Source organism: Bufo bufo, chromosome 8 (genome assembly GCF_905171765.1).
Source record: "Bufo bufo chromosome 8, aBufBuf1.1, whole genome shotgun sequence".
Classification (NCBI taxonomy): domain Eukaryota; kingdom Metazoa; phylum Chordata; class Amphibia; order Anura; family Bufonidae; genus Bufo; species Bufo bufo.
This window is the reverse complement of record NC_053396.1, coordinates 140,291,258-140,303,682: the sequence shown is the minus strand read 5'-3', so window position 1 is coordinate 140,303,682 and position 12,425 is coordinate 140,291,258.

Genomic DNA, 12,425 nt, shown 5'->3' with positions numbered 1-12,425 from the left:
AGAATTGCACAAATAGTCCCACAACATGGACAGTGACATACCAGAGGGAGATCAATGGCAAAGATTCCCACAAAAAATATGTATTTTAATCAGGGGCCATTTTTATGCATCTTAAAAGGAAACTCTCAAAAATGTGCCCTGCTGGAGCCTAGAAAAAATTTATTTCAGGCCACGGGAGTACGGGCCCCAAAAATTAGGCATTCACCTGACAGAAAAGAACAAGTGATTATGTGGCTGGAGGTAAATTAGACGGTCAGTGCATAACAATTTTACTGTAGGCCAGTGGAGTACAGGCCCCAAAAATTATGCATTCACCTGACAGAAAAGAACAAGTTATTATGTGGCTGGAGGTAAATTAGACAGTCAGTGCATAACAATTTTACTGTAGGCCAGTGAAGTACAGCCCCCAAAAATTATGCATTCACCTGACAGAAAATAATAAGTGATTATGTGGCTGGAGGTATATTAGACAGTCAGTGCATAATAGTGAGCGCGAATATTCGAATATCGTTTTTTTTTTTTTGCGAATATCGGCACTTCGCTAATTCGCGAATATTTTGAATATAGCACTATAAATTCGCTATTTTGAATATTCTTTTTTTTATTTTTTTTATTTTTTATTGTTATATTCTTTCCCACTTCCCAAAAGTAGTTCTTACCTGTCCTGAGGATTCCTGGCTTCCTGGCTGCTCCAGTCAGTGCCCGTTGCCGCTTCTGCCGACTTCCGTGCTCATGGAGCGTCCCCATCACAATGGGAACACCTCCATACTAGAATGTACTGTCGGATGTGAGAATTAAGTTGAAATTGCAATTTGATTATTATAACTTGAATTAATCGAATTGCGATTTTAACTTTAATTCTAGCAAGCAGACCCATTAGAAACACAGCTCTAAGTTGAAATCGCAATTTGATTATTAGAACTTGTATTAATCGAATTGCGATTTCAACTTAGCACTGCTATATTCCATATTTGTTATTAACTTCGTTAATTCTAGCAAGCAGACCCATTAGAAACACAGCTCTAAGTTGAAATCGCAATTCGATTATTATAACTTGAAGTAATCGCATTGCGATTTCAACTTAGACCTGGTTTAGCATGGTTGGCTTGGTAGAATTAGCGAAGATGACGAATGTATTCGTCATATTCCTCAAAACGAAGATAACGAAGTATTCTCCATCTTCGTTTTAGCTCCATATTCGTCAACTTCGCTAATTCTAGCAATCAAATAGGAAAGTTGACTATAGAGACAGCTGTGTTTAATTCGCTATGCGATTATATTACTTTGCTTTTTTAAAAAATAAATAGAATAATTATAATAATTATCAAGTATTATAATTATTTTATTTATTTTAAAAAAAGCAAAGTAATATTATCGCATAGCGAATTAAAAACTTAGCTGTCTCTAGTCAACTTTCCTATTTGATTGCTAGAATTAGCGAAGTTGACGAATATGGAGCTAAAACGAAGATGGAGAATACTTTGTTATCTTTGTTTTGAGGAATATGACGAATACATTCGTCATATTCGTCATCTTCGCTAATTCGAGATATCAAACCAATAGGAAAGTTACCTTAAGTTAAAATCGCAATACGCTATTATTGAAAATCGCATAACTAGGGATAACTAGAATAATGACGAATATTCGATTTCGACGAATATGAGACGAATATTCAAGCGAATATTCGCAAATTTCGTCGAAATCGAATATGGCACCTCCCGCTCATCACTAGTGCATAACAGTTTTACTGCAGGCCAGTAAAATACAGGCCCCAAACATTAGGCATTCACCGGACAGAAAAAAACAAGTGATTATGTGGCTGAAGGTATATTAGGCAGTCAGTGGATAACAATTTTACTTTAGGCCAGTTTAGGCAATAAAAATTAGGCTTTCACCGGACAGAAAAGAACAAGTGATTATGTGGCTGGAGGTACTTTAGGCGGTCACTGAATAACAATTTTACTGTAGGCCAGTGGAGTACAGGCCCCAAAAATCAGGCATTCACCTGACAGAAAATAACTTGTGATGATGTGGCTGGAGGTACAATAGGTGGTCACCGGCTAAAAATTTAACTGTAGGCCAGTACAGGCCCCAAAAATTAAGCATTCACCTGACAGAAAAGAACTAGTGATTATGTGTCTGGAGGTACATTAGGCAGTCACTGGATACAAATTTTACTGTACTCCACTGGAGTAGATGCCCCCAAAATTAGACATTCACCTGACAAAAAAGGCCTTTTATACCGCTGTTTATACATAAGACAAGGACAGGACCATTCTTTGTTCTGTGTGGTGGCGGATATGTGTGGGCTGGCATGAGGAAATTCAATTACACGTGGTCGTCACAGGTGTGGAATTCCTCCGAGATCCATGCCTCATTCATTTTCAGAAATGTGAGGTAGTCCACACTGTCGTGAGCTAGGACACTCGACGAGGGGCAAGCCAAGAATTTCATGGCAAATTGTGCCAGCTCTGGCCACAGGTCAAGCTTGCACACACAGAAGTCCAGGGGTTCCTTGCTTCTCAGAGCGTCCACATGGGCCTTTTACCCGATGTAGTCGGACACCTGTCGGTCTAGGCGTTCCCTGAGGCTGGATCCGGAGGGCGGCTGTTGATAGGTTGGCTGCAAGAATGATCTCATCTCTGAAGTGACCAAAACATTTTCAAACCGCCCTCTTCCTTCAGGAGCGGTAGAATTAGTACCCGCACCTGTTTCGCTGTGGGTAGAAATTCCTCTGCCAGCGTCCACAACAGAAGAATGCAGCAGCCTGGAAATGCTGCATTCAGCCAGCCCTCTGTGATGCTGGTAACATGTCCGCCATTTTGTGTTTGTACCGGGGGACTAAGTACGTTTCCACCCAGTACTGGTCCTTGCCCTTTATGCTTTTTATACGGTGGTCCCTCTTCAAACACTGGAGCATGAAGGCCCCCATTTGAATTAAATTGGAAGCGCCCTGGCTCCTGCTCATCGCCCAGGAGAATGTTGTCCTCAGTCTCCTCCCCCCAGCCACGGACAACACCAGGGATCCCAGATACAAAGGAGAAATGTCTCTGGTTGTCTTACGGTAATTCCTCTGCGCTGCAAGCCGCAAATAGTGACGTGGGTTATTGTCACTTAGCCAAGGTTCAAACAAAAAAAGAGACTGCGCTGCCGAAAGAATATTCCTTTTCTTTTCCTCTCTCCTCGGATTAAAGGGGAAGAGAACTAGGTTTTCACCAGGTTCACAGAATGTAACAAAATCCTCCTCAGATCTACAAGTGCCTGCAGAGTGCAAATAGAAACTCCATATGGTGAAGTACTGCCACTGTGTTTTACAACCGCAAGGAAGAATTATACTCACAAGATTCCATTCACAGTGTGCATATTTATCACCACTTGTTTCGCTACAACGCTTCTTCAGGAGCTCCTGAAGAAGCGTTGTAGCGAAACCCGGGTCGGGCGTCTGTGTAGGCTGATCTGAATGCTTGTTATATTTTTAATTTTGTGAGTATAATAAATGATTTTTTTTTAATCGCACCCCTAAGTGCTTCACTATCCTCTGCGTTTCTTTGGTTTATGAGGAAACCGGGATTTATGAGAAGATTAAGGAATACCAGATAAGGTGTTTGCTGAAGCCTATGGAGATGTGGGTACACAATTGGTGATAAATACGCACACTGTGAATGGGATCTTGTGAGTATAATTCTTCCTTGCGGTTGTAAAACACAGTGGCAGAACTTCACCATATGGAGTTTCTATTTGCACTCTGCAGGCACTTGTAGATCTGAGGAGGATTTTGTTACATCCTGTGAACCTGGTGAAAACCTAGTTCTCTTCCCCTTTAATCCGATGAGAGAGGAAAAGAAAAGAAAAGGAATCTTCTTTCGGCAGCGCAGTCTCTTTTTTTGTTTGAACCAGGGATCCCAGAAAAGTTTAAAGCCTGCTCTTCTTGATCCTCCTCCTCCCCCCAGCCACCATCCTCCTCTGACTCCTCTTCAGACTCCTGCTGACTTGTCTCAGATGGAGTAGCCCCCCTGGGAATTCATTCAGCATTGCGACTTCCTCATCTTCCAGCTCCTGCTCCTCGATAGCTTGATCAATGACACGACGCAATGCACGCTCCAGAAAGAAGGCGTAAGGTACGATGTCACTGATGGTGCCCTGGCTGCGACTGACCAGTTTGGTGATCTCATCAAATGGCCGCAAAAGTCTGCATGCATCGCGCACGAGCAGCCACTGGCGCGGTGAAAAGAAACCAAGCTCCCCAGAACCTGTCCTGCTGCAGAGTTCATACAGTTAGTCATTAATGGCATGTTGCTGCTGGAGCAGCCTATCAAGCATATACAAGGTGGAGTTCCAGCACGTCGGGCAGTCACAAATCAGACGTCTGACAGGCAGGTGGTGTCGCCGCTGAAAATCAGCAAGGCGAGCCATAGCCATCTAAGATCTTCCGAAATGGCCAGAGATTCTCCTGGCCTGCCGCAAGATATCCTGTAACCCAGGGTATTTGGCAATGAATCGCTGCACGACTAAGTTCAGGACGTGTGCCATGTACGGTGGAAGGTGGAGTGGATGACAACTGGTAGGAGAGAGGAGAAGGAAAATAGGCAGGACGTGGAGCGCCAGGAGTGTGGCTTTGTGGATTCTGACGGCGTTGCTTCCACTGGGCTCGGTGATGGGAGGCCAGGTGCCTTCTTAAGGCGGTCGTCCCTAGGTGAGTGTTAGGCTTACCGCAACTTATGCGTTCACAGCTGCAGATGGCAACACTATTGTCAGCAGCTGACACGTAAAAAAAAGCCCACACTGCGGAGCCATGTGCCAGCATCCTGGGAGCGCAAGATGTGACCGTGCATGGTGGATGGCTCGCTCCAGATACATTTGCAGTCTGCTTTTTGCCCCCTGAGTTCTGCCTGCTTCTCCTCCCTATCTGCTGCTCCGTCTCTCCCTCTGAACTCCCCTCCTCTTCCTCTCTTGTGGGCACCCACGTGACATCCATTGAAACGTCATCATCATCACCTTTACCACCCCTGATATTAGAGATCTTGGAGTAGGCAGCAACAGCGGGGACCAGCCTCCTAGGGCTGATCTGGGTACTGTCGTCAGACTGCTGTGTGGCGACCGTTAATACCTCCTCTTCTTGATCCGATGCCAAGAATGGCTGCGCATTAGTAAGGTCTTGGAATGAATGGGAAAATAATTCCTCTGACTCGAGCGGAGGGGATATGTTTGGTGTGGATGTGGTGGTGTCTTTATGGGTGCACACAGCAGAGAGTGAAGAGGGTGCAGATAGAGAGGATGAGGAGGGTGCAGAAGCAGAAGGCTGAGTGAGCCACTCAACCAACTCTGGTGCATCCTTTGATGTAATCATCTGGTGCACCTGCCCGACCCCTACCACCCCTGAGAAATGGCCTGCCTCTTCCTCTGCCTGTCATTTTCAAAATGACCCTGTGACAAAAGTCCCTACAGAAGAGCAGTATTTGTGGAAGAAGGTATATCACACCCCTGCCTCAATCAGTTTTTTGGGGGGCAACTGGTTTATCACACCAGTTGAAACTATTTGTTGCAATAGCGTTTGTCACTCTGTGTAGCTGCGGTAACGCAGCAGAACCACAAATGCTGCACTACCCAAATGCACTATATAGAAAGTATATTATTGGTATATAACACCCCTGCTTCAATCAGTTTTTAAGGGGGGCAATTAGTATATCAAACCAGTTAAAATTATTTGTTTCAATAGCATTTGTCACTCTGTGTAGCTGCGGTAACGCAGCAGAACCACAAACAAATGCTGCACTACCCAAATGCACTATATAGAAAGTATATTATTGGTATATCACACCCCTGCTTCAATCAGTTTTTTTAAGGGGCAACTGTTATATCACACCAGTTGAAATTATTTGTTCCAATAGCGTTTGTCACTCTGTATAGCTGCAGTATCGCAGCAGAAATGCACACAACTGCTGCACAATACAAATGCACTATAATATACTTTCTATGTTAGAAAGTATCTTATAAGTATATCACACCCTTCTGTAAGTCACACCTAACGATAGCACACCTATACCAGTCCTTAAAAGGACTTTTGTGGCCCTATTAGCTAGCGTTTGGTGTCCCCAACAGTCTGTCCCTGCTCCACACAGCAACCTCTCCCTACACTGGTAAAAGACTGAATGTAAAATGGCGGCCAGATCGGGTTCATTTATAAGGTAGGGGGTATGTTTATGTGCTGAAACGTCTCAATTGGCTGTCCTGTACCACCTGATGGATGTGCCATGGGTCAAAGTTCTTCACAATGTAAAAGAATATGGCGCCGGCGGACGTCGCCATATGTTCACCTGTTCTGCGAGCAAAGTTCTCCGCGAAACGACCGCCGGGCGAACCGCAAGGCCATCTCTACATAGCACTAAATGCGCAACTTTCCAAATTACTGGCCCTGGAAATGTTGCCATTTAGGCTTGTGGACACTGAGGCCTTCCGCAGCCTGATGTTGGCGGCCATCCCTTGTTACGCAGTCCCCAGCAGCAACAATTTTTTCACGGTGTGCCATGCCCGCCTTGTATCCCGTAACATAACAAGTGCCCTGACCAACGCAGTTATTGGGAAGGTCCACTTAACCACGGACATATGGACAAGTGCATTTGGCCAGGGATGCTACATTTCCCAGACGGCACACTGAGTGAACGTTGTGGAGTTCGGAAACGAGTCTAACCCTGGGTGGCACAGGTGCTACTGACGGCAAGAATTGCGGGCCCTACGTCGATCAGGGTTTCTTCCAGCACCTCTGTTAGTGGCTCCAACCCTCACTTCTACTCCTCCGCCTCCTCCTTCACTACGACCTCCGAATTATCTGCGTGTAGCACCAGTCAGTCATCAGTTGGTAACAGGAAGCAGTGTAGCACTGCAGTGGGGAAGCGGCAACACGCCGTGCTGAAGCAAATATGCTTAAGGGACAAACAGCACACCGCCGCAGATCTGTTGCAGGGGATAAGAGACCAGAGTGAGCTGTGGCCCTCGCCACTCAACCTGGAACCAGGCATGGTTGTGTCTGATAATGGCCGTAACTTGGTGGTGGCTTTGGAGCTCGGCAAGCTCAGACACATCCCATGCCCACGTCTTAAACTTAGTGGTTAAGCGGTTTCTCAAAACCTACCCCAATTTGCCTGAGCTACTGGTGAATGTACGCTTCGTGTGTGCACATTTCCACAAGTCACCGACAGCTTCAGCCAGTCTGTCAATGCTGCAGCATCGCTTGAAAATGCCAGCTCATCGGCTGTTGTGCAACGTGAGCACGCGCTGGAACTCCACGTTCCACATGTTGGCCAGGCTTTGTGAGCAGCAGAGGGCAGTAGTGTAATACCAGCTGCAACATGGTCATCGCCTTTCTAGTCAGCTTCCACTATTCACAAACGAGGAGTGGGCATTAATGTCTGACTTCTGTGAGGTTTTAAGAAACTTTGAGGAATCAACACAGATGGTGAGCAGCGATAAAGCTATTATCAGCATAACCATCCCATTTCTGTGTCTACTCAAATGTTCGGTGCTCACAATTAAGAATGAAGTTTTGCATGTGGAAGAGGTGGAAATGGGGGAAGACATTACACAGGGTGATAGCCAGACCACCCTCATTTCGTCTTCTCAGCGCAAATTGGACGATGAAGAGGAGGAGCAGGAGACGGTTGCCTCCGCTACAGAGGGTAGTACCCATGGAAGTTTAATTCCATCTGTTCAGTGTGGGTGGACAGAAGAGGAGGAAGAGGATGAGGAGATTAAGAGTGATCCTCCTGATGACGACAGCGAAGTCTTGCCTGTTGGTACTCTGGCACACATGGCTGACTTCATGTTAGGCTGCCTTTCTCGTGGCCCGCGTGTTATACGCATTTTAGACAACACGGATTACTGGTTGTTTACCCTTCTCGACCCCCGCTACAAAGAGAACTTCTCATCTCTCATTCCTCTGGTGGAGAGGACGAGCAAAATGGTGCAATACCAGAAGATCCTTGTTGAAAAATTGCTCCAAAAATTTCCATCTGACAATGCTGGTGGCAGAGTCCGTAGTTCCTTGGCCAACCAAGGAGGGGAGACAAGGGGAATACACAGCAGTTCCAAAAGAGGCAGGGCAACACTCTCCAATGCCTCGGGCAGTTTCATGACACCCCACCAGCACCCTCACCCTGATGCACGGCCTAGTGTCACAAGGAGGGAACATTTTTGGAAGATGGTGAAGGAGTACATAGCAGACTGTGTCAGCGTCCTCAATGATCCCTCAGTGCCTTATAACTACTGGGTGTCCAAGCTGGACACGAGGCGCGAACTGTCGCTCTACGCCTTGGAGGTGCTGCCCTGCCCTGCCGCCAGCGTTTTGTCTGCCGGTGGCATTATAACAGATAAGCGTATCCGCCTGTCAACTGAAAATGCTGACAGGTTGACTCTTATAAAAATTAACAAGGCCTGGATTGACCATGACTTCTTGACTCCACCAGAGGAAATAGGCTAAACATAAAGGCACTTTAAATGTGTTGTTTATAATGTATTGAATACACTGTATTCCCATGCACCCCTTTCACCACAAACAAGGGTATATGGTTGAATCTTCCTTTTCTCATCCTCCTTCTCCTCTTCCATCATATCAACATGCTTATTTGTCACATATAATGCCCTCACATATATTCCCTTCGCAAATGTTTTACAGCATCAGCTCACATGCAGGCCCTCGCATATAATTTTTTTTAGAGGGTCAGCTCAGCTGCAGGCCCTCGCATAGAATTTTTTAGAGGGTCAGCTCACCAGCAAGCCCTCACCTACAATCTTTTACAGGGTCAGCTCAACTTTAGGCCCTCTCATATAATGTTTTACTGGGTCAGCTCACCAGCAGGCCCTCACCTCAAATCTGTTACAGGGTCAGCTCACCTGAAGGCCCTCGCATTTAATTGTTTAGAGGGTCAGCTTACCTGCAGGCCCGCACCTCTAATCTTTTACAGGGTCAGCTCACCAGCAGGCCCGCACCTCTAATATTTTACATGGTCAGCTCACCAGCAGGCCCGCACCTCAAATCTTTTACAGAGTCAGCTCACCAGCAGGCCTGCACCTAAAATCTTTTACAGGGTAAGCTCTCCAGCAGGCCCTCGCATATAATTTTTTTTACAGGGTCAGCTTACCAGCAGGCCTTCACCTACAATCTTTTACAGGGTCAGCTCACCAGCAGGCCTGCACCTAAAATCTTTTACAGGGTAAGCTCTCCAGCAGGCCTTCGCATATAATTTTTTACTGGGTCAGCTCACCAGCAGGCCTTCACCTACAATCTTTTACAGGGTCAGCTCACCAGCAGGCCGGCACCTAAAATCTTTACAGGGTCAGCTCAAATGCAGGCCCTCACCTAATTGTACCTAATAGGTAATTTGCACGCATGCTGCCTTGCTTGGATGTGGTAGCCGTAGCTCTTTCTCAGGCTCCCTCTCCGGAATCGAACCATGATTCCCCCATTACCTATGGTCTACATGGTTTGGGCTCAAAATAACATCGAAAGTTGATAGGGCAGACATCCAAATGGATCATCGCCGTTACAGGGACGTGCAATCATCCCCAGGTTATCTATAGTCACAAAAGCGGCAGCAGGCCCTCGCCCATGATGTTTTAGATGGTCAGATCAGCAGGCCCTTGCTCCAAATGTTTTTGATGGTCACTTGCAGGCCATCAATCATAATTTTTCAAGTGTATGATGTCCTCCTTTATGTGTAACAAAGGGTGTATTGGATTGCCGATTCCTTTTTGGCAGCCCTTTCATTTAGTGCATAGGATTTATGAGTGTAGGAGTCCCACTACATGAACAATTGTACCACAATGTCAATGAGGCCCTCCTTCATGTGATATACAGGTTGTATCGGAGTGCCTCTTCCTTGTAACTTTTGGCAGCACTTGCACTTTAAATACAAGTAAAAATACAGGAAAGAATCTTTCCTATAAATTTTTCCTCTAAAATCGTTTTTTTTCTTTGGTTTGTGCGTATTATTGTCAGTCTGTAAAAGTGGCGTACTATTCGGACAACATTGTTCCCAGCAGCGACCTGCGAGTACGAGATGCATCCAGACATCCTCCCCATGCTGTTCCAGAACTATTTCGGTGGTGTTTCTGTCAATTTCTGACATTTTTCTATAAACCAGGCACCCTCCTTTTAATGCTCGGGTTCTACCATTGACTTCCATTATACTCGGGTGCTTGGTCAAGCACCCGGCCCGAGCACCCGAGCACTACGGTGCTCGATCAACACTAATGGTTAGGCATTTATCACAGCCTCTGCTTAAGATATACAATAAATACTCTCTCAGGCCTACATGTTAAATGGAAGGAAAAACATTAACAGCCATTAACAATGATCACTATGACCAAGTTCGAGAAATATTAATTCCACAAAATTTTGGAGTCAAATGACACAAAGCACTTTACTGTAAACTTTTGTTAAACAATAGCCTTGAAACCATGCATGTATTTCATTTGATCAATTTACAGTAGTATAGAAGCAAGTTCATGCCCCAGATCTAGTCCAAAAAGGTATTTTAGCGCTACAATACCTCTGAAAGAATAAGCTACAATGAAATCCTCATCCAGTCATTTTCTTTATTTTACTTTTTGCAGCATGTTGTCAGCATTGATTAAAAACCTTTACTGTGATTTCACAGTTGCATGGCAATTGGTTTGGACATATAACTTGATAGAATTTTATGTCACCATTCATAATGTAATTTATTCTTCAATCAGTAGGAATAGATCAAATATAGCATCACATCAATTGAAGTTACAATAACTTTAAATTGCATTTTGCCGTAGCTCGTTTCTGATCCCCATATGGCTCCTGTCGTCACTTTCCTATCCCTGAGTGGCAGTAAAACAGCAAAAAAATTTCCTGCATAAAAGAAAGGAAAGAAAGATGCACTGGAATACAAATGAAAGGATGCACAGCATTCTGTGTTCACTTCTAAATTTAAACAATACATACACTTTCTTCATCCATATATACTTATTCTACACTCCTCAACATCAAAATTGCAAAACTAAGAAGGAAAAGATGTGTAGTTAAAGAAATGACTTGATTGATAATGTTAATGCTATGCAAATGATAAAAATGGAAACAAAATATTCAAAACATCACGATTTATTCAATATCAAGCAGCGGCAGATTGGCCATAGACCTTACAGGGAGAATTCCTGATGGGCAGATGACCAGGGGGCCTCCTAAGCCCTCATCTCTGCCACTGGTTGGGTACATAATGAGCTCTCAGTGGTAATTAAAGCTGTGAGAATCAGATACTCATGTATCCGGCCAGCAACCGCACATGCCCTCCTGAATTAAACTTCTGTGGCCTGCATCTCGCCTTCTAAGCTCCCTGTTCTATATTTAATTCAGAGACAACTAGAGGAAGAAGACAGAAAATATATGGTTCTGCAATGTGGTATATGGTTCTGATGGGACGTTATTTTGTGCTATAGTATTGCTGACCCCACCTTTTGTGTTGCATCAATTTGGACCCGCCAACAACATTCGGGCCACTTTTAGTTTTTTTTCCAGGGCCACTTTAGGTTCCCAATCCGCCCCTGATATCAAATATGAGAGTCATGCTCAGAAGTACTCACACTTACATGAGGTTATTATAGTTATCTGAGGAATGCTCTGCCAATCTGTATGCACTTGGGTATGCAAATAATTTAGATTTGCTGCTGGCAGCTCCCTTTGCAATTGCGGACCAATGACATTCCTGAAGTGCTTGATGACATACAAGTGTGGAGATCCTGGAGGTCACGGTAGCATGCTTAGGCAATGCTGGCTACAGACAGTATCAAGAGCAATATGCAGCCTGGTGTTGTCCTGTTGAAAAACAGCTCCTGGGACACTTTGGAAAAATGGCTGTACTCCTTGTTCCACAATCCCACACTATAATCACAGGAGTAGGATCGGTATGATATTCCCTTGTGAAGGTCTCTTCATGGAGTTGCCCGCATGATCTCCAGATTAATCTCTGGCTATCACTGCATTCAAAACAAAAGAAGGACTCATTGTTAAGAAGGATAGACCTCCATTTCCAGATCAGAGCCAATGTCAGGAAATATTTTTACACTGAAAGTGTTTCTATGTTTTGACTCCAGCCTCCATTGGTGTCATGATTAATGTTAGGCGTGAATATTCGAATCACAAAGTTTAATCGCAAATATCGCCACTTTGAGAACTTACGAAGATTTAGAATATAGTGCTATATATTCGGATTTGCAAATATTCTAGATTGTTTTTTATCAGTAACCTCCCTTCTTGCTTGTAGGCCAATGAGAAGGCTGCAATGTCTTTGTCAGAGCTTAGCAATAGTGATGAGCGAGCATGCTCGGCTGAGTACCGGTTCGACTCGAGCATCGCTATGCTCGGCACATGGCGGTACTCGGGCGAATACCACATATGCTTGTCG